At 38.1% G+C, this 23,243-nt stretch overlaps 1 long non-coding RNA gene and 3 other non-coding genes across 4 annotated transcripts; all 4 read right to left on the bottom strand.

Moving 5' to 3' along the window:
- Positions 1–227: 227 nt before the first annotated feature.
- On the bottom strand, positions 228–334 carry LOC125586585. The gene has a single exon (XR_007323122.1). It is a non-coding gene; the product is annotated as a small nucleolar RNA R71 (small nucleolar RNA).
- Positions 335–5,800: 5,466 nt separating this feature from the next.
- On the bottom strand, positions 5,801–5,907 carry LOC125586586. The gene has a single exon (XR_007323123.1). It is a non-coding gene; the product is annotated as a small nucleolar RNA R71 (small nucleolar RNA).
- A 5,463-nt stretch (positions 5,908–11,370) lies between these two features.
- On the bottom strand, positions 11,371–11,477 carry LOC125586647. The gene has a single exon (XR_007323184.1). It is a non-coding gene; the product is annotated as a small nucleolar RNA R71 (small nucleolar RNA).
- A 5,402-nt stretch (positions 11,478–16,879) lies between these two features.
- Positions 16,880–18,047, bottom strand: LOC125585114. Its single transcript, XR_007322008.1, has 2 exons — positions 17,183–18,047; positions 16,880–17,103 (listed from the first exon to the last, which is right to left on the bottom strand). It is a non-coding gene; the product is annotated as an uncharacterized LOC125585114 (long non-coding RNA).
- Positions 18,048–23,243: the final 5,196 nt, after the last annotated feature.

The raw sequence follows: 23,243 nt of genomic DNA on the forward strand, positions 1-23,243 counted from the left end.
TGGCTCTGGAGGACCCATTTGATCACTTGGATAGGTTCGACAGCTACTGTGGGTTGTCAAAAACCAATGGTGTGTCCGAAGATGCCTTAAAGCTCAAGCTATTCCCTTTCTCTTTGGGGGATAAGGCACGTCAGTGGGAGAAGTCTCTACCCAGCCACTCTATCACCACTTGGGATGAGTGCAAGAGAGCATTCTTGGAGAAATTCTTCTCATCCTCAAGAACTGCTAAGCTGAGAAATGAGATCTCCAGTTTCCAACAGAAGAACTTGGAAGGATTCAGTGAAGCCTGGGAGAGATTCAAGGGCTACCAAGCTCAATGCCCACACCATGGTTTCTCTAAGGAGAGCTTGCTGAGCACATTCTACCGTGGTGCTCTTCCTAAGTACAGGGCCAGACTGGATACAGCTAGCAATGGGTTCTTCTTGGGGAGAACTGAGGAAGATGCAGAGGAGCTGGTTGACAACATGGTAAAGAGTGATGCAGTCTACAGTGGAGACCACGACAGAAGCAGTCGAACAGATGATAAGCAGACGAGGAAGGAGTTGAAAGCTCTACAGGATAAGATAGACATCCTCCTTGCTGATAAAGCCACACAAGAGCAGCTGCACTTTGTTGGTAACCCAAGCCAAGATACACCACCTGTTGTCCATGAGGTTGAGGGTTTGGAAGGTCAGGAAGAGCTGTGTTTCATCAACAACAATGGTAGCTGGTACAAAAAAGAGCCCAACTTTCAGTACAACAACTACCAACAGAAATCCTACCCCAACAACCAACAGAGTGGTTATCCGCCTCGAAACAACCAGCAAGGCAGCTATCAACCTCATCAAAACCCCTCATCTGGTTCCTCTGCTCCTCAAGAGAGCAGCACTGACACCCTGCTGAAACAAATCTTGGAGTCTCAGACTAGAAGTGAGAAGCATGTTGGATATGAGTTGAAAAACCTTCATTCCAAGATTGATGGAAGCTACAATGAGCTCAACAACAAGTTCTCACATCTTGCTTCTACAGTCAAGAATTTAGAGAATCAGTTTGCTTCCATGAACACTCACCAGACTCGCCAGCAAGGATCTCTACCTGGAAAATCTGACCAAAACCCCAAGGAGGCCAAAGCTATCACCCTTAGGAGTGGTAAGCAGTTACCTCCTACAACCCTCACCAGGGATGCTGAGAAACTAGGTGAAGAGGTGGCCATCAACTTAGATGATGAAGTGGTGATTGTTGATGAGAAAATCAATGATGAAATCTTGGAGAAGATTGTGGAAGCCAAGGGTAAAGGAAAGGTTGGGGAAGCGAAGAAAACAGTGAAAGATGGTGAAGTTCTTGCTCCAGCAAGTGAGAACTCTTTTGTTCCTCCTCCCTATGAACCCAAACTACCATTCCCTGGTAGATTCAAGAGGCAGCTGCTAGAGAAGTACAAGGCTTTGTTTGACAAGCAAATGAGTGAAGCTCAGGTTGCAATGCCCATCATCGATGCTTTCATGTTGATTCCTCAATACAACAAGTTCCTGAAAGATGTTGTAGCTGCAAAGAAGAAGGAAATGGAAAGCATGATGATTCTTACCCATGAGTGCAGTGCCATCATCCAAAGGCTTGATGTTCCAGAGAAGTTAGAGGATCCAGGATGCTTCACACTACCTTGTGCTCTTGGACCTATGGTATTTGAGAAATGTCTCTGCGATTTGGGAGCTAGTGTCAGCGTGATGCCTTTGTCTGTTGCAAAGAAGCTTGGATTCACTCAGTACAAGAAGTGTACACTCTCTCTGGTGTTAGCTGATCGTTCAGTGAAGTACCCTGTGGGCATCTTAGAGGACCTACCTGTGAAGATTGGAAGGTATGAGATACCTACAGATTTTGTGGTGCTTGAGATGGGTGAGGAGGCTCAGGACCCATTGATTCTTGGAAGGCCATTCTTAGCTACAGCAGGAGCAATTGTTAAGGTGAAAGCGGGCACGATTGATCTCCATTTGGGTAAAGGGCATGTTCTCCACTTTGACATCAAGGAGAAAATGAAGAAGCCAACTGTGTTCGGGCAAGCCTTCTACATTGAAGAGATGGGCACTCTTACTGATGAGCACCTTGAAGAGTTACCACCTGAGGACGACGAGGAGGGAGCATCTCCCTCTACTCATTCTCCATAGAAGGTAACCCACTACTTTCCCTTGTATATACCATTTCGTTTTTGCATATTAGTTTTCTTTTTTTGGGTATCTCTCTCTCCTTGACAACACAGAGACTGTGTTATTTAAGTTTGGGGGAGGTACCAAGTATTTGATCACGTTTGCTTTGATGATTTGAGTCTCATGCATTGCATTATACATATATATTTGCATAAAAAAAAAAAATTCATTTAGTTTGCATCTTTGGCATTTCTAGGAGAGTCTAGAGCATATAGGTTGCATTTACTTGCATTGGGAGCAATGATTTTAAATGCCTTGTAAAGAACACTACGTTGCACCTGAGTAGCTTTTGCACCTCTCAAAAAGACTTGTATGTTTCGAGCCTTGAAAACTCTTCCTGAAACTTGTTGATTGCTGAAACTCAGTCTTTGAAGCCAACTACAACCTTATTTGAACTAAACGAACTTAATGCTTCTTGCTCATGGTCCCTTGTGTACTGAGTCATGGCTATACACACCTGAGTTGTCACATCCTTTATGCCAATCTTATTCTGACAAACTCTAGTGGTAGACCACTCCCAAAACCTTTCCCTCCTTTTAAGCTTTCATTGTTTGATGAGTGAGGCCTTCTTCGGAAAGTCTTACATGTGCATAATGTTGAGAGTATCGGGAACGACAATGCTTGATCTTCATTCTTGCTAGATTGGGCACTCTATTGTCTAGCTATAGGTGGGGGGTGAGAGTTGTGATTATGATTTGGGAGCAATGAAAAAGGAAAATAAATGACTCTTTGTGTTTAAGTGAATTGTCTTATTGGGATAAGTAGAAAAACCTCTAGCTCAAGTTATGAAAAGTCTTGGCCCCCATCTAAAAAAAAAAAAAAAAAAAAAAAAATGAAAAGAAAAGAAAAAGAAAGAAAAAGGGGGCTAGCAAAGTTGTTAGGAGCTAAGTAATGTTTTGAGGTTGTGAAAAATCCCTTGTAGATTTCAAAGAGAAGGAGTTAATGTTCTTAGGATCTTTTGGTGAGAGATGTGAGTTGGATTTGACATTTGGGAATGATTGTGTAATTGTATGTTTGGGAAAAGGGTAGAACAATGGAGATTGAGCATTGTATGCATGAGTTGATCCCTTTCTTAGATATATTATGTGCAATGTCAAGGCTACTTGTTTTGAGAGTGAACCACCTTTAAAATCATATATTTTGAACCTCTTGACTCACTTGAATAAAAGCCTTCCCTTACCCAACCAAATGACTTGGACCAATTGACCATTTGCAAAATTCACTTGATGCTATGCTTAATGAACTTGAGAGTTGGCTGATTTGCATGTGTGAATGCATGATGATGAGTGTAGGGATGGAAAGAGTTCAGATAGGCCTAGAGAAGCTAGAGTATAATAAGAGAGGGTGTACTAATGCTGAATTTAAATGTTGATTTGAGTGCTTTGTGTGTTTCTTTTGGCTATGAGCTCCCACCTTCAAACCTCTCTCCCTATGAGTTCTAGAAAGTTCACTTGAGGACAAGTAAAAGAATAAGTTTGGGGGAGTTGATATCTTGCATATTCACATTGTTTTATCCATTTATTCATGTGCATTTTCATCATATAGATTAGGATTAAGCCATGTCTAGGTTGCATTTTGCATACATATGTCTCCATTAGGTATTGGAGTACCACATGGAGTTCCTGGAGACATTTGGGTACATTTGGAGCTCAAGGGAGGTGATTAGAGGTGATTAGAGTGATCATTGGACGAGCAATGCATGGGAGCGACCTACCGGAGCGACGCCATGAACTCGCTCGCCATCTACGCTTCGGAGCGACCTCCTAGAGCGACAAGGCGAAGTCGCTCCAGCTCCTAGAGCGACCTCACCGCAGCGACACCCAGAGGTCGCTCGGGTTGTGTCGATTTGAGAGCGACGAACAAGCCGGGAGCGACCTCCTAGAGCGACACCCTAAGGTCGCTCGCGTCTATGGTTTCTGAGCAAGCCGGGAGCGACGTCTTCGGAGCGACACAGCCAGGTCGCTCGCGAGGAAACGACCCGGGAGCGACCTCTCGCAGCGACGTGCCGAGGTCGCTCCACGTCTATTTGTTTGGCCGAATTCATGTTTTCTCAAGGGCCTTTTGGTCATTTCATTATGCACGTTTTTATTTTCTAAACCTATGTTTTTTTACTCTGGAAGCCACCACCAGGCAGATTATCTTTTGGATCTATTGAGAAATACACAAAAACTCTCTTGAGAAGTTCATCTCTTGGATTTTGATTGTTATGTTCTTGTGTTCTTGTTGATTTCTTATCTATTTCTCTACATGATTAATCTGAAATCCAATATGGGTTTAAGAGGAATCATGGAGATTAGTGAGTAATCACCTTTTGAATTCATGGGTTAGGGAGATCAAGGGTGATTAGGTTAGTTCTAGGATGTTTTAGTGTAGATCATTCTTGTTCCTTGCTAGTAGAGTATTCATAATGCATCTTCTGAGTTGGCCACTCAAAAGTTGATCAATAGGCATTTCCCACCCAAAAGGTGTTTGATGAAATGCCTGAGACAACTCTCCTAGGCTTTTAGTATACTTTGCCAAAGACATTTGTTGTTAAAGATGCTAAGATAGCTAATAGACTTGTTAGTAATGATTGCTTTCATATTATTCAACCAAAGACATTTGATGTTTGAGATATGTTAGCAAATGAGCATTCATCTAGACATAGAGCTTGCTTAGAATTGTGTCTAGGCTTAAGGTTGATAGTTTGATTGATCATTTGCCATCCTTAGTTCGATACTTGATCACCCAAGGTCTAATCCCTATGCCCATGAGTTCTCTTTTCCCTTAGTCAAGAAGTATCATTCTGTTATTGCTTTCTAGTTTTAGTCATAGCTTAAAACCCATCTAAATCATTGGTTGCACTTAGATTAAGTGAGTACTTGCATTCTCAGTGCTTTGATATCCCTCAGAACTGGTTCGACAATCACTATACTACAACATTTGTCTTAGGAGCCTTGAAAACTCCTAACATCAAATTGGCGCCGTTGCCAAATTCTGAGTAGATTTGAACATTGAGATTTAGTCACTTACTTGAGACTAAGTCATTTTTATTTTCTTTTGTTACTGATTCTTCTTCTTCACCTACCTTTAACTTTCAGGTGTATGAACTTGAGGAGCAGGGGTCCAACAAACCTAGTTCCAATAGTAGCAGACATCAGAGCTTTAGAGAGGAGTGTGTTAGAGCTAGAAGAGAAGAAGAACAACAAGCCCACTTGCAGCGATTGGATATTGATATGGCAGATCCACCGCAAGGGGCAGAACACCAACCGCGGGCAGCTCGACCCATTGGCACTTACGACCGCCCCAACATACATGGTCACAGATTCGGAATCCGAGCACCAGCTGTGGCAGCCAACAACTTTGAGGTCAAGTCAGGACTCCTCAACGTGATCGAGAACAACAAGTATCATGGCTTGGCTCTGGAGGACCCATTTGATCACTTGGATAGGTTCGACAGCTACTGTGGGTTGTCAAAAACCAATGGTGTGTCCGAAGATGCCTTAAAGCTCAAGCTATTCCCTTTCTCTTTGGGGGATAAGGCACGTCAGTGGGAGAAGTCTCTACCCAGCGACTCTATCACCACTTGGGATGAGTGCAAGAGAGCATTCTTGGAGAAATTCTTCTCATCCTCAAGAACTGCTAAGCTGAGAAATGAGATCTCCAGTTTCCAACAGAAGAACTTGGAAGGATTCAGTGAAGCCTGGGAGAGATTCAAGGGCTACCAAGCTCAATGCCCACACCATGGTTTCTCTAAGGAGAGCTTGCTGAGCACATTCTACCGTGGTGCTCTTCCTAAGTACAGGGCCAGACTGGATACAGCTAGCAATGGGTTCTTCTTGGGGAGAACTGAGGAAGATGCAGAGGAGCTGGTTGACAACATGGTAAAGAGTGATGCAGTCTACAGTGGAGACCACGACAGAAGCAGTCGAACAGATGATAAGCAGACGAGGAAGGAGTTGAAAGCTCTACAGGATAAGATAGACATCCTCCTTGCTGATAAAGCCACACAAGAGCAGCTGCACTTTGTTGGTAACCCAAGCCAAGATACACCACCTGTTGTCCATGAGGTTGAGGGTTTGGAAGGTCAGGAAGAGCTGTGTTTCATCAACAACAATGGTAGCTGGTACAAAAAAGAGCCCAACTTTCAGTACAACAACTACCAACAGAAATCCTACCCCAACAACCAACAGAGTGGTTATCCGCCTCGAAACAACCAGCAAGGCAGCTATCAACCTCATCAAAACCCCTCATCTGGTTCCTCTGCTCCTCAAGAGAGCAGCACTGACACCCTGCTGAAACAAATCTTGGAGTCTCAGACTAGAAGTGAGAAGCATGTTGGATATGAGTTGAAAAACCTTCATTCCAAGATTGATGGGAGCTACAATGAGCTCAACAACAAGTTCTCACATCTTGCTTCTACAGTCAAGAATTTAGAGAATCAGTTTGCTTCCATGAACACTCACCAGACTCGCCAGCAAGGATCTCTACCTGGAAAATCTGACCAAAACCCCAAGGAGGCCAAAGCTATCACCCTTAGGAGTGGTAAGCAGTTACCTCCTACAACCCTCACCAGGGATGCTGAGAAACTAGGTGAAGAGGTGGCCATCAACTTAGATGATGAAGTGGTGATTGTTGATGAGAAAATCAATGATGAAATCTTGGAGAAGATTGTGGAAGCCAAGGGTAAAGGAAAGGTTGGGGAAGCGAAGAAAACAGTGAAAGATGGTGAAGTTCTTGCTCCAGCAAGTGAGAATTCTTTTGTTCCTCCTCCCTATGAACCCAAACTACCATTCCCTGGTAGATTCAAGAGGCAGCTGCTAGAGAAGTACAAGGCTTTGTTTGACAAGCAAATGAGTGAAGCTCAGGTTGCAATGCCCATCATCGATGCTTTCATGTTGATTCCTCAATACAACAAGTTCCTGAAAGATGTTGTAGCTGCAAAGAAGAAGGAAATGGAAAGCATGATGATTCTTACCCATGAGTGCAGTGCCATCATCCAAAGGCTTGATGTTCCAGAGAAGTTAGAGGATCCAGGATGCTTCACACTACCTTGTGCTCTTGGACCTATGGTATTTGAGAAATGTCTCTGCGATTTGGGAGCTAGTGTCAGCGTGATGCCTTTGTCTGTTGCAAAGAAGCTTGGATTCACTCAGTACAAGAAGTGTAACTCTCTCTGGTGTTAGCTGATCGTTCAGTGAAGTACCCTGTGGGCATCTTAGAGGACCTACCTGTGAAGATTGGAAGGTATGAGATACCTACAGATTTTGTGGTGCTTGAGATGGGTGAGGAGGCTCAGGACCCATTGATTCTTGGAAGGCCATTCTTAGCTACAGCAGGAGCAATTGTTAAGGTGAAAGAGGGCACGATTGATCTCCATTTGGGTAAAGGGCATGTTCTCCACTTTGACATCAAGGAGAAAATGAAGAAACCAACTGTGTTCGGGCAAGCCTTCTACATTGAAGAGATGGGCACTCTTACTGATGAGCACCTTGAAGAGTTACCACCTGAGGACGACGAGGAGGGAGCATCTCCCTCTACTCATTCTCCATAGAAGGTAACCCACTACTTTCCCTTGTATATACCATTTCGTTTTTGCATATTAGTTTTCTTTTTGGGTATCTCTCTCTCCTTGACAACACAGAGACTGTGTCATTTAAGTTTGGGGGAGGTACCAAGTATTTGATCACGTTTGCTTTGATGATTTGAGTCTCATGCATTGCATTATACATATATATTTGCATAAAAAAAAAAATTCATTTAGTTTGCATCTTTGGCATTTCTAGGAGAGTCTAGAGCATATAGGTTGCATTTACTTGCATTGGGAGCAATGATTTTAAATGCCTTGTAAAGAACACTACGTTGCACCTGAGTAGCTTTTGCACCTCTCAAAAAGACTTGTATGTTTCGAGCCTTGAAAACTCTTCCTGAAACTTGTTGATTGCTGAAACTCAGTCTTTGAAGCCAACTACAACCTTATTTGAACTAAACGAACTTAATGCTTCTTGCTCATGGTCCCTTGTGTACTGAGTCATGGCTATACACACCTGAGTTGTCACATCCTTTATGCCAATCTTATTCTGACAAACTCTAGTGGTAGACCACTCCCAAAACCTTTCCCTCCTTTTAAGCTTTCATTGTTTGATGAGTGAGGCCTTCTTCGGAAAGTCTTACATGTGCATAATGTTGAGAGTATCGGGAACGACAATGCTTGATCTTCATTCTTGCTAGATTGGGCACTCTATTGTCTAGCTATAGGTGGGGGGTGAGAGTTGTGATTATGATTTGGGAGCAATGAAAAAGGAAAATAAATGACTCTTTGTGTTTAAGTGAATTGTCTTATTGGGATAAGTAGAAAAACCTCTAGCTCAAGTTATGAAAAGTCTTGGCCCCCATCTAAAAAAAAAAAAAAAAAAAAAAAATGAAAAGAAAAGAAAAAGAAAGAAAAAGGGGGCTAGCAAAGTTGTTAGGAGCTAAGTAATGTTTTGAGGTTGTGAAAAATCCCTTGTAGATTTCAAAGAGAAGGAGTTAATGTTCTTAGGATCTTTTGGTGAGAGATGTGAGTTGGATTTGACATTTGGGAATGATTGTGTAATTGTATGTTTGGGAAAAGGGTAGAACAATGGAGATTGAGCATTGTATGCATGAGTTGATCCCTTTCTTAGATATATTATGTGCAATGTCAAGGCTACTTGTTTTGAGAGTGAACCACCTTTAAAATCATATATTTTGAACCTCTTGACTCACTTGAATAAAAGCCTTCCCTTACCCAACCAAATGACTTGGACCAATTGACCATTTGCAAAAATTCACTTGATGCTATGCTTAATGAACTTGAGAGTTGGCTGATTTGCATGTGTGAATGCATGATGATGAGTGTAGGGATGGAAAGAGTTCAGATAGGCCTAGAGAAGCTAGAGTATAATAAGAGAGGGTGTACTAATGCTGAATTTAAATGTTGATTTGAGTGCTTTGTGTGTTTCTTTTGGCTATGAGCTCCCACCTTCAAACCTCTCTCCCTATGAGTTCTAGAAAGTTCACTTGAGGACAAGTAAAAGAATAAGTTTGGGGGAGTTGATATCTTGCATATTCACATTGTTTTATCCATTTATTCATGTGCATTTTCATCATATAGATTAGGATTAAGCCATGTCTAGGTTGCATTTTGCATACATATGTCTCCATTAGGTATTGGAGTACCACATGGAGTTCCTGGAGACATTTGGGTACATTTGGAGCTCAAGGGAGGTGATTAGAGGTGATTAGAGTGATCATTGGACGAGCAATGCATGGGAGCGACCTACCGGAGCGACGCCATGAACTCGCTCGCCATCTACGCTTCGGAGCGACCTCCTAGAGCGACAAGGCGAAGTCGCTCCAGCTCCTAGAGCGACCTCACCGCAGCGACACCCAGAGGTCGCTCGGGTTGTGTCGATTTGAGAGCGACGAACAAGCCGGGAGCGACCTCCTAGAGCGACACCCTAAGGTCGCTCGCGTCTATGGTTTCTGAGCAAGCCGGGAGCGACGTCTTCGGAGCGACACAGCCAGGTCGCTCGCGAGGAAACGACCCGGGAGCGACCTCTCGCAGCGACGTGCCGAGGTCGCTCCACGTCTATTTGTTTGGCCGAATTCATGTTTTCTCAAGGGCCTTTTGGTCATTTCATTATGCACGTTTTTATTTTCTAAACCTATGTTTTTTTACTCTGGAAGCCACCACCAGGCAGATTATCTTTTGGATCTATTGAGAAATACACAAAAACTCTCTTGAGAAGTTCATCTCTTGGATTTTGATTGTTATGTTCTTGTGTTCTTGTTGATTTCTTATCTATTTCTCTACATGATTAATCTGAAATCCAATATGGGTTTAAGAGGAATCATGGAGATTAGTGAGTAATCACCTTTTGAATTCATGGGTTAGGGAGATCAAGGGTGATTAGGTTAGTTCTAGGATGTTTTAGTGTAGATCATTCTTGTTCCTTGCTAGTAGAGTATTCATAATGCATCTTCTGAGTTGGCCACTCAAAAGTTGATCAATAGGCATTTCCCACCCAAAAGGTGTTTGATGAAATGCCTGAGACAACTCTCCTAGGCTTTTAGTATACTTTGCCAAAGACATTTGTTGTTAAAGATGCTAAGATAGCTAATAGACTTGTTCGTAATGATTGCTTTCATATTATTCAACCAAAGACATTTGATGTTTGAGATATGTTAGCAAATGAGCATTCATCTAGACATAGAGCTTGCTTAGAATTGTGTCTAGGCTTAAGGTTGATAGTTTGATTGATCATTTGCCATCCTTAGTTCGATACTTGATCACCCAAGGTCTAATCCCTATGCCCATGAGTTCTCTTTTCCCTTAGTCAAGAAGTATCATTCTGTTATTGCTTTCTAGTTTTAGTCATAGCTTAAAACCCATCTAAATCATTGGTTGCACTTAGATTAAGTGAGTACTTGCATTCTCAGTGCTTTGATATCCCTCAGAACTGGTTCGACAATCACTATACTACAACATTTGTCTTAGGAGCCTTGAAAACTCCTAACATCAAATTGGCGCCGTTGCCAAATTCTGAGTAGATTTGAACATTGAGATTTAGTCATTTACTTGAGACTAAGTCATTTTTATTTTCTTTTGTTACTGATTCTTCTTCTTCACCTACCTTTAACTTTCAGGTGTATGAACTTGAGGAGCAGGGGTCCAACAAACCTAGTTCCAATAGTAGCAGACATCAGAGCTTTAGAGAAGGAGTGTGTTCGAGCTAGAAGAGAAGAAGAACAACAAGCCCACTTGCAGCGATTGGATATTGATATGGCAGATCCACCGCAAGGGGCAGAACACCAACCGCGGGCAGCTCGACCCATTGGCACTTACGACCGCCCCAACATACATGGTCACAGATTCGGAATCCGAGCACCAGCTGTGGCAGCCAACAACTTTGAGGTCAAGTCAGGACTCCTCAACGTGATCGAGAACAACAAGTATCATGGCTTGGCTCTGGAGGACCCATTTGATCACTTGGATAGGTTCGACAGCTACTGTGGGTTGTCAAAAACCAATGGTGTGTCCGAAGATGCCTTAAAGCTCAAGCTATTCCCTTTCTCTTTGGGGGATAAAGCACGTCAGTGGGAGAAGTCTCTACCCAGCCACTCTATCACCACTTGGGATGAGTGCAAGAGAGCATTCTTGGAGAAATTCTTCTCATCCTCAAGAACTGCTAAGCTGAGAAATGAGCTCTCCAGTTTCCAACAGAAGAACTTGGAAGGATTCAGTGAAGCCTGGGAGAGATTCAAGGGCTACCAAGCTCAATGCCCACACCATGGTTTCTCTAAGGAGAGCTTGCTGAGCACATTCTACCGTGGTGCTCTTCCTAAGTACAGGGCCAGACTGGATACAGCTAGCAATGGGTTCTTCTTGGGGAGAACTGAGAAAGATGCAGAGGAGATGGTTGACAACATGGTAAAGACTGATGCAGTCTACAGTGGAGACCACGACAGAAGCAGTCGAACAGATGATAAGCAGACGAGGAAGGAGTTGAAAGCTCTACAGGATAAGATAGACATCCTCCTTGCTGATAAAGCCACACAAGAGCAGCTGCACTTTGTTGGTAACCCAAGCCAAGATACACCACCTGTTGTCCATGAGGTTGAGGGTTTGGAAGGTCAGGAAGACCTGTGTTTCATCAACAACAATGGTAGCTGGTACAAAAAAGAGCCCAACTTTCAGTACAACAACTACCAACAGAAATCCTACCCCAACAACCAACATAGTGGTTATCCGCCTCGAAACAACCAGCAAGGCAGCTATCAACCTCATCAAAACCCCTCATCTGGTTCCTCTGCTCCTCAAGAGAGCAGCACTGACACCCTGCTGAAACAAATCTTGGAGTCTCAGACTAGAAGTGAGAAGCATGTTGGATATGAGTTGAAAAACCTTCATTCCAAGATTGATGGAAGCTACAATGAGCTCAACAACAAGTTCTCACATCTTGCTTCTACAGTCAAGAATTTAGAGAATCAGTTTGCTTCCATGAACACTCACCAGACTCGCCAGCAAGGATCTCTACCTGGAAAATCTGACCAAAACCCCAAGGAGGCCAAAGCTATCACACTTAGGAGTGGTAAGCAGTTACCTCCTACAACCCTCACCAGTGATGCTGAGAAACTAGCTGAAGAGGTGGCCATCAACTTAGATGATGAAGTGGTGATTGTTGATGAGAAAATCAATGATGAAATCTTGGAGAAGATTGTGGAAGCCAAGGGTAAAGGAAAGGTTGGGGAAGCGAAGAAAACAGTGAAAGATGGTGAAGTTCTTGCTCCAGCAAGTGAGAACTCTTTTGTTCCTCCTCCCTATGAACCCAAACTACCATTCCCTGGTAGATTCAAGAGGCAGCTGCTAGAGAAGTACAAGGCTTTGTTTGACAAGCAAATGAGTGAAGCTCAGGTTGCAATGCCCATCATCGATGCTTTCATGTTGATTCCTCAATACAACAAGTTCCTGAAAGATGTTGTAGCTGCAAAGAAGAAGGAAATGGAAAGCATGATGATTCTTACCCATGAGTGCAGTGCCATCATCCAAAGGCTTGATGTTCCAGAGAAGTTAGAGGATCCAGGATGCTTCACACTACCTTGTGCTCTTGGACCTATGGTATTTGAGAAATGTCTCTGCGATTTGGGAGCTAGTGTCAGCGTGATGCCTTTGTCTGTTGCAAAGAAGCTTGGATTCACTCAGTACAAGAAGTGTACACTCTCTCTGGTGTTAGTTGATCGTTCAGTGAAGTACCCTGTGGGCATCTTAGATGACCTACCTGTGAAGATTGGAAGGTATGAGATACCTACAGATTTTGTGGTGCTTGAGATGGGTGAAGAGGCTCAGGACCCATTGATTCTTGGAAGGCCATTCTTAGCTACAGCAGGAGCAATTGTTAAGGTGAAAGCGGGCACGATTGATCTCCATTTGGGTAAAGGGCATGTTCTCCACTTTGACATCAAGGAGAAAATGAAGAAGCCAACTGCGTTCGGGCAAGCCTTCTACATTGAAGAGATGGGCACTCTTACTGATGAGCACATTGAAGAGTTACCACCTGAGGACGACGAGGAGGGAGCATCTCCCTCTACTCATTCTCCATAGAAGGTAACACACTACTTTCCCTTGTATATACCATTTCGTTTTTGCATATTAGTTTTCTTTTTTTGGGTATCTCTCTCTCCTTGACAACACAGAGACTGTGTTATTTAAGTTTGGGGGAGGTACCAAGTATTTGATCACGTTTGCTTTGATGATTTGAGTCTCATGCATTGCATTATACATATATATTTGCATAAAAAAAAAAAAAATTCATTTAGTTTGCATCTTTGGCATTTCTAGGAGAGTCTAGAGCATATAGGTTGTATTTACTTGCATTGGGAGCAATGATTTTAAATGCCTTGTAAAGAACACTACGTTGCACCTGAGTAGCTTTTGCACCTCTCAAAAAGACTTGTATGTTTTGAGCCTTGAAAACTCTTCCTGAAACTTGTTGATTGCTGAAACTCAGTCTTTGAAGCCAACTACAACCTTATTTGAACTAAACGAACTTAATGCTTCTTGCTCATGGTCCCTTGTGTACTGAGTCATGGCTATACACACCTGAGTTGTCACATCCTTTATGCCAATCTTATTCTGACAAACTCTAGTGGTAGACCACTCCCAAAACCTTTCCCTACTTTTAAGCTTTCATTGTTTGATGAGTGAGGCCTTCTTCGGAAAGTCTTACATGTGCATAATGTTGAGAGTATCGGGAACGACAATGCTTGATCTTCATTCTTGCTAGATTGGGCACTCTATTGTCTAGCTATAGGTGGGGGGTGAGAGTTGTGATTATGATTTGAGAGCAATGAAAAAGGAAAATAAATGACTCTTTGTGTTTAAGTGAATTGTCTTATTGGGATAAGTAGAAAAACCTCTAGCTCAAGTTATGAAAAGTCTTGGCCCCCATCTGAAAAAAAAATGAAAAAAAAAAAAAATGAAAAGAAAAGAAAAAGAAAGAAAAAGGGGGCTAGCAAAGTTGTTAGGAGCTAAGTAATGTTTTGAGGTTGTGAAAAATCCCTTGTAGATTTCAAAGGGAAGGAGTTAATGTTCTTAGGATCTTTTGGTGAGAGATGTGAGTTGGATTTGACATTTGGGAATGATTGTGTAATTGTATGTTTGGGAAAAGGGTAGAACAATGGAGATTGAGCATTGTATGCATGAGTTGATCCCTTTCTTAGATATATTATGTGCAATGTCAAGGCTACTTGTTTTGAGAGTGAACCACCTTTAAAATCATATATTTTGAACCTCTTGACTCACTTGAATAAAAGCCTTCCCTTACCCAACCAAATGACTTGGACCAATTGACCATTTGCAAAAATTCACTTGATGCTATGCTTAATGAACTTGAGAGTTGGCTGATTTGCATGTGTGAATGCATGATGATGAGTGTAGGGATGGAAAGAGTTCAGATATGCCTAGAGAAGCTAGAGTATAATAAGAGAGGGTGTACTAATGCTGAATTTAAATGTAGATTTGAGTGCTTTGTGTGTTTCTTTTGGCTATGAGCTCCCACCTTCAAACCTCTCTCCCTATGAGTTCTAGAAAGTTCACTTGAGGACAAGTAAAAGAATAAGTTTGGGGGAGTTGATATCTTGCATATTCACATTGTTTTATCCATTTATTCATGTGCATTTTCATCATATAGATTAGGATTAAGCCATGTCTAGGTTGCATTTTGCATACATATGTCTCCATTAGGTATTGGAGTACCACATGGAGTTCCTGGAGACATTTGGGTACATTTGGAGCTCAAGGGAGGTGATTAGAGGTGATTAGAGTGATCATTGGACGAGCAATGCATGGGAGCGACCTACCGGAGCGACGCCATGAACTCGCTCGCCATCTACGCTTCGGAGCGACCTCCTAGAGCGACAAGGCGAAGTCGCTCCAGCTCCTAGAGCGACCTCACCGCAGCGACACCCAGAGGTCGCTCGGGTTGTGTCGATTTGAGAGCGACGAACAAGCCGGGAGCGACCTCCTAATCACCTTTTGAATTCATGGGTTAGGGAGATCAAGGGTGATTAGGTTAGTTCTAGGATGTTTTAGTGTAGATCATTCTTGTTCCTTGCTAGTAGAGTATTCATAATGCATCTTCTGAGTTGGCCACTCAAAAGTTGATCAATAGGCATTTCCCACCCAAAAGGTGTTTGATGAAATGCCTGAGACAACTCTCCTAGGCTTTTAGTATACTTTGCCAAAGATATTTGTTGTTAAAGATGCTAAGATAGCTAATAGACTTGTTCGTAAGGATTGCTTTCATATTATTCAACCAAAGACATTTGATGTTTGAGATATGTTAGCAAATGAGCATTCATCTAGACATAGAGCTTGCTTAGAATTGTGTCTAGGCTTAAGGTTGATAGTTTGATTGATCATTTGCCATCCTTAGTTCGATACTTGATCACCCAAGGTCTAATCCCTATGCCCATGAGTTCTCTTTTCCCTTAGTCAAGAAGTATCATTCTGTTATTGCTTTCTAGTTTTAGTCATAGCTTAAAACCCATCTAAATCATTGGTTGCACTTAGATTAAGTGAGTACTTGCATTCTCAGTGCTTTGATATCCCTCAGAACTGGTTCGACAATCACTATACTACAACATTTGTCTTAGGAGCCTTGAAAACTCCTAACATCATGTAGCTTTAAAATTTTTGCTGTAGAAAAAAATCTGTAGATTTTTTGCTGTGGCTTTAAAATTTTATTGCTGTAGAATTTTATGAAATCACTAAAATTTTGCTTTGTATATTTGGCTCTGCAGAGCACTTGTACAGCTGTAGGTTATTTCTAGAGCTGTGGCTTCAAAAAAAAATTTAAAGTTTGATTGCGCTGAATTTGGTGCTTTAGAAATAAATAAGGCTGTGGACAGCACCTACAGCAACTACCAATCACCCCCTCTATGGCAGCTCCGAGATTTAGTTGCAGAAATCATAGAAAGCCCTAATACGAAGATGATGACATAATTACAAAATTGCCACTCTTTTATAAAAATTAAGCAAAACCGCAACTTGAGCTTGGGACCTGAGAGTCCGACATAAGCCAAGCCCTTTACCGCTAGACTACGCAGACTTAACTTTAGACATTTGCATAAAGACTATATTATACTAATTGTTTTTTTTTTGAAAAATATATCCAATGTTGTTTTAAATGTGTACAAGTAGTATAAAGTTTACTAGTTTAAAGTAAACAAACTTGATACCATAATGATTTTGTGTTGCTTACATTGTTGTTGTTATATGTTTGTACATATGTACAAGCCTTATTGTGTACAATGTTTTGTTGGTGTACACATGTACAAATTATATAACCAGTGTACACGAAGCTGCTTCTACCTACTTCACCACATGGAGTCACCGGCCGTGGTATTCCAAACAGAATTTCCATATAGTTTATGTGATTATTATGTTGTATGGGTTTTTGTTTGGTGGTAGAGTCTATATCTGTAAAATATATATATGAGGATTACTATGTTTTTTTTCCTTCTTCGTTTATCAATGTATCATGATAATATTGCAAGAAGTTTTATACTTGTATCGTATTGCATAAATTTTTATTTTTTATATAAATTTAGGACTGACAGTGACTAAAGCTAAATTCATCGGTACGTACTAAAAAAAAGTGGAAAATGCTCGTGACTATTATTTTCCTTACATAGACATGTTCTGATAAATAAATAAAATCTGTAAATGGGTATCATTATCATAGTTAGTATTCTTGGGACACCGAAAACCAAATTGCAAATAATAAACTCATTGCAAAATATAACAGATAAACTTGGTGATGAAATTTGGTATTGTTATCCTTGTGGCCATAGTGGAGCCTGCATAGAACCCATGGCGAAGAGGCTCTTTATCAGGACAGTCTTCAATGTGCAGCAATACCATCTACATACATTTACACCATTGTTATGTTACACACAACATCACAATCACAAGCTTGTTCTTTGAGGTTGCAGAATAAAACCAAGTTCATATCACCAGCTCTCCTCCCAATCTTTTGAGTAAGAAACACCAACGAGTCAATGGTGCCTTTTGGCTCTGGTGGATCACGTCCAATCTCTGCAAACCCTTCTCTTATCCTTGGTATATCAAACCCTCAATATATTGTGACCGGCCCATACCCTTCCTACATATAGATACAAACCACTAACACATCAACACAACTGAACAAAAATAGAGACAAGCAGAGACAGTACCATCTCCTTTGTGGACACAGAAACCCAAAAAGAACAAAACTTTTGTATCAACAAGCAATTCAACAACACAGATAAGAAAGAAAGTACAAACCATTCAAACATGGATCAACACAACTAAACATAAAGGGAAAAAAAAAAAGAGAGACAAAGTGAAACAACAGAGAGAAAGTATCATCTCCTTTTGTAGACTCATAAAAACCAAAAAGAAGAAAACTTTATCAACAACACAGAGAAGAAATAAATTTCAAATCATGGAGAATCTCGTAGACGTCGTCAGCGATATCTGCAAAAAATAAAACGTCGAATGGACTTGGAGAGAGTAGGAACCATTCAAGAACCGTCGATTTCACTCAATATAATGTCTTGCTAAATAAAAAAACTCTATCTATTTCACTTAATTTAGCAAAACACATAGAAAATGTCTTTTTATTAGTTTATAAAATCAGTTAGACATGAACACTAAATATCCACTTAAGTACGAGTTGTTCCTTTTGGGTATCGTTTTTTTTTGTTTTAAAATTACTCACTCCTTGAATATTATAAATTTATATGTAGGTTTTGATTAGAATCATTTTGAGTCTGGATGAGTTCGGTTCTGATGTATATGACCCTAAAAATATCTAAATAACCAATGTATTTAAAACAGATTTGGATATTTGTACCAAAAATAACCATATTATCCGATTTGATCCAGGTCTTTTGAATAAAATTAGTTATATTACTACATATATAAAATACAAAACACTAATTATGAAAAATATATATATAAGTATAGTGTTATTTTAGTAATTTCATTAATTATAGTACTTTAACAATATATCACATCATTAATTATATTTACTAATGCATATTTTTTATTTATTAGTTAATCAATATTAACTTTGTGCAATTATAAAAAAACAAAAATGTAAGATAACCGAGTTCATTAAACTGACAAAATAACAACCCTGGACCGATTACAAGTTCTATATTCTTATACATACAATCTTGCTTTTTGTATGTCATAGTGTAATTTTTATAAAAATAACATAGTGTTATTTTGTATAAGATTGTATACTTACAAGTTGTTTCTTTCCGGATTAATTTTTTTGGATTTTAAAATTAGACGCCACTTGGATATTATAAATTTATGTATGAGGTTTGAGTTGGGTCATCCCGGGTCTTAATGATTTTGATTATGATGTGTAGAAACATAAAAATATCTAAATAACCAATATATCTGAAAGGGATCAGTATAATTGTACCAAAAATAATCTTATTACCCCATTCAGTCCAAATATTTTGAGTACAATTAGTTATACGACGACACATCTTAAATATATAACACCAATTATAAAATAGCGAATAAAAATTTATAAACTGGAAAAGTTTAAATTTGTTATAAACCAAATTTTTTTTTTCGTGAAATATATTATTTATATAAACATAAATATATTTTTATTTACATAATAGTTTGTAAAAAAATATTTAGTGTAAATAAATAAAATACTAAAATAAATTGGGTTGGTTTTTATATTTCACAAATAAAAAATATTATTTGTAAACTTAGAAAATAATATATTAAGAATATTCTTTTTTAGGAGAGAAAATAGAAAAATACATCGGAGACAAATCCATCTCTATTATGAAATTCTTCTATTTTAGAGAAAAAATAAAGGAATACATTGGAGATGGTCTAAGCATGGCGACGTAAACGATCGACGTTGAGATTTCAGCTTTTATGATTCTTACTATTCTAATGTTTCAATATAATTTGAATATTCCATTTGTTTAATAATATAATTGTTTAAAATATTTGTTGTTTCACTATATAAATTGTTTTTATATTTCAATGTACCTTTATATTTATTGGATATTGTGTGGCCACTTAAATTACGTAAATTACTGTGTAATTGATTAAATTTATATACTAAATGACAGTTTTCTAAAGTAATAATTTTTAAATATTGTTGATTTAGTGATTTTAATTAAAACTGATTACATTTTGAAACAGATAGAGTAATTTATAAACTAACTCTATATTTGTAAAGTGATCTCACCTTGAATTTTTCTCATTCTGTGCATTCCTAATTGAAAGGAGATAATCAACATCTAATATTATGTTACTCTCAGTATATTAGAAGTGGTCGAACTGTAAACCAATTAAGAATGATGTAAGGAAGACATAAAGATGTATTTTCAGTTATCATAAATATTGAATCAATTGACAACAACTTAATTATGTCCAATGTACTATAACAGAGAAGAATTTCCATCTTTCAGATTTAGGGTTTAGGGATTAGAATTTAGGGTTTAGTGTTTTGCTGACGACGTTAACAATATTTTTTTTTAAATATTTTTTTTGTAATTACTATTTTTTTTACCTTTTTATTTTTAAAACATAATATAACTTGACAATATTTTGTTTCCTTTTTTAAAAGATATCAAATTTAAAATAATGAAATCCTATTGGTTGGTGAACCTAGAGGTTCACCCTAGGGAGTGAACCCAAAAATAACTCTTTATATTTTAAGTAGGTTACTAGATACTGACCCGCCATTTCATTAGATGAGGATGTGTTTCAATAGTCTAATTTCTAATATGGTTTTATTTTTATAAATTGTAATTCTAATTAGTGGAAGTATGTCTTTGAATAGTTTATTATCTAATATGGTTTTATTTTTATAAATTGTATTGTAATTTATTTGTTATTAGTAAAATTGTGTTTACACATATTGGACTTCAAATCCGTTGTTTGTTTAATTCTTAAATATATCACATATATTAATTTGTTTAGTTCTTAAATGTATAATCTCAACTTTAAAAATAAAACAGGCTTTTTATAATTTTAAGTATAGATATTTTACACAAATTGGCATAATGGATTAATATATTTGTTTATGTGTATTGAATCAGATGTTTCAAAAGATTTTGGGGTGTTTTAATTTTAGTAGGATTTAGGGGAGTTTTGAATTTATTTGGGTGATTTTGATGAAAACTAAAAACTAAAAATAAAAATCTGCAGGTTATTTGATAAGATAGTAGAGTTGTTTAGGTGATTCTACTACTCGGTACTGGTTAGTCTAAAATCTTCGATTACACTTTTATTAAAGCCGTATCCTTTTCAGATGGCCAAACAGTGTGAATTTTTTTGAAAGTTGATGTTTCGGAGCAGCTTGGTTAAATTAAGAGAATTAAAAGTTAGATGCTTTATCCAAAGCTAATGTTGTACATGTGTAGATATAGTGGACGTTGGAGTGGCAAAGAAAGACATAAGATGAGCTCTTGTAATATTCTCTGTCAGGTCCTAACGAGAGGAAAAGCTGATATGATGCTGAGTTGTTGCGTCTCAAGAAGAAGTTGGATTCAAAATTGAGCATTACACACCAAACTTCGTCGTGATCCGGATCAGAGGTATCGAAAGCATCTGAAAAGGAATATGCTTTGAACCATTGGAAGGTCACCGGTTTGTTTCAAAGCTTGATCCAAAACCATAAACATGACTTTTGTAACATTTGATGCGTAAGACTTGATACGTGAGAAATCGCAGTCTCACAAATTCTCATTTGCAAGGGTTCTTTATGCTTCTGGTTTGTTTGTATTCGCAACTACATCGCAGTCTCGCTGGTTAGTTTTTCTGTCCATTTTCTGGAAGTTCTTTATGTTTGTCTCCTTCGTTCCATTCTGGTGGCTATAACTCCAGCTTTCTGTTTCAATATTTTGTCTATAATGTTTTTTAAAAAAATTGTCCAAATAACACCTGTATAGATGATATTCTGCGGGAACTATTTTTAACTAAAAATAAAGGTAAACTCTCTTAGAATACTTATCACAATTTTTTTCTTGAATATTGTTTAAAATTGAATAACAGTGGAGTTGATATGAGTTTTACAAATTGCTAATTGAATAACAGGAGATCACAAGTGATTTTCACAAATCTCATGTTCAATAACACTTGATTTGGATATATATATTTTTAAGTTGGGTGCAAATCGGTTTTTATCGGATCAGATCTATTCGGGTCGGTTATTTTGGTTCTGGTTCTTTCGGATAAAAAAATTTAGATCTAAAAAGTACTTGTAAATTTTCGGTTCGGTTTCAGGTCGGGTATTTTTGAGTCGGTTCCAGTTCAAGTTTTCGGGTCCATGTTAAAATGCCCAGGCCTAGCATAATTTTTTTTTTTTTTTTTTGTAAAACGGGGCCTAGCATAATTCACAAGACTTTTACTAGTCAATAGCCTACTGAGAGCACCTCCAATGATAGTATTAGGAGGAGTTCTTAGCATTCAAAAAAAAAAAAAAAATTAGCAGAGAAAATGAGTAAAAAGTTTTAGTTATGAGTTTTTAAGAAATTATGGAATAGTAAAATGATATATATCATTCAAATAGATGATTAACTAGTTTAAAGAAAATAAAACATAAATAAATCATTTTAATACTAATATTTTTTTTTAGAAACCTTCGTGGTTTTAACCAATGGAGGTGCTCTTATGTTATCTTAACTATATTACTCTATTAAAAGGGGAATATAAGCTCCATTGAGCATATCCACCTCAACAAATTAAATCAGCCAATGAAATATGATTTTTTTGTTATGTCACTATTTATTGAGTCCAATAAAACACTTCATCTTCATTGTTCTTATTGAAGTTTCTGTAATTGCCGTTATCCTACATTTAAGAACCTACATTTTTTAAAACTTAATTCCCTTCGTTGATCCTTACAAGATGAGAGACGATGACGTTTCAACTTCCGTTGTTTCTCTCTTTATAACTCTTTCGCTGAATCTTAGCCAAATGTATCACTTCTTATAATTTGGAATCCTGGTAAATTTTAGATGTAATATTTAGTTTACAAAACGAAATAAAATAACCATACACTACATTCTCATCTTTATTGTGTTAATCATGTTATTCTTTTTTGGTTTCGTATGATGGAAACCTATTTTACAACACATAATCCATGATACATTTGAGAAACTAAAAAAAAAATTTAAGCCTTTTTCAAAAATAAAAAATAAAAATAGAAAACTCTGTACTACAAAATATATGTAGAACATAGTAAAAAACAGTAAATGTGTCAGACAAGAATATATTCTAAATTTATACTAAATACAATCTAGAATGCAAAATTATACATACAAAAATGACAAGTTTTACCAAATTATACTATATCATTCGCGTGTAAATGCCCACGTAGTATATGAAATAATATGTTCAGATAATAGAAAAATTATCAGATCACAATGATCCAAATAACAGAACACTATTTTAAAGGAATAGATAAATATGAAAAATAAAAATTTTAAAATTGCAAGTAATATAAGCTCCATTGAGCCTATCCACCTCAGCAAATTAAATCAGCCAATGAAATATGATTTTTTTGCCATGTCACTATTTATTGAATCCAATAAAACACTTCATCTTCATTGTTCTTATTGAAGTCTCTCAAATTGTCGTTATCCTACATTTAAGAACCTCCATTTTTTAAAACTTAATTTCCTTCGTTGATCCTTACAAGATGAGAAACGATGACGTTTCAACTTCCATTGTTTCTCTCTTTATAACTCTTTCGCTGAATCTTAGCCAAAGGTATCACTTCTTATAATTTGGAATCCTGGTAAATTTTAGATGTAATATTTAGTTTACAAAACGAAATAAAATAACCATACACTACATTTTCATCTTTATTGTGTTAATCATGTTATTCTTTTTTGGTTTCGTATGATGGAAACCTATTTTACAACACATAATCCATGATACATTTGAGAAACTAAAAATAAAAATTTAAGCCTTTTTCAAAAATAAAAAATTAAAATAGAAAACTCTGTACTACAGAATATATGTAGAAC

This window comes from Brassica napus, chromosome C4, assembly GCF_020379485.1.
Source record: "Brassica napus cultivar Da-Ae chromosome C4, Da-Ae, whole genome shotgun sequence".
NCBI classification, from domain to species: Eukaryota; Viridiplantae; Streptophyta; class Magnoliopsida; order Brassicales; family Brassicaceae; genus Brassica; species Brassica napus.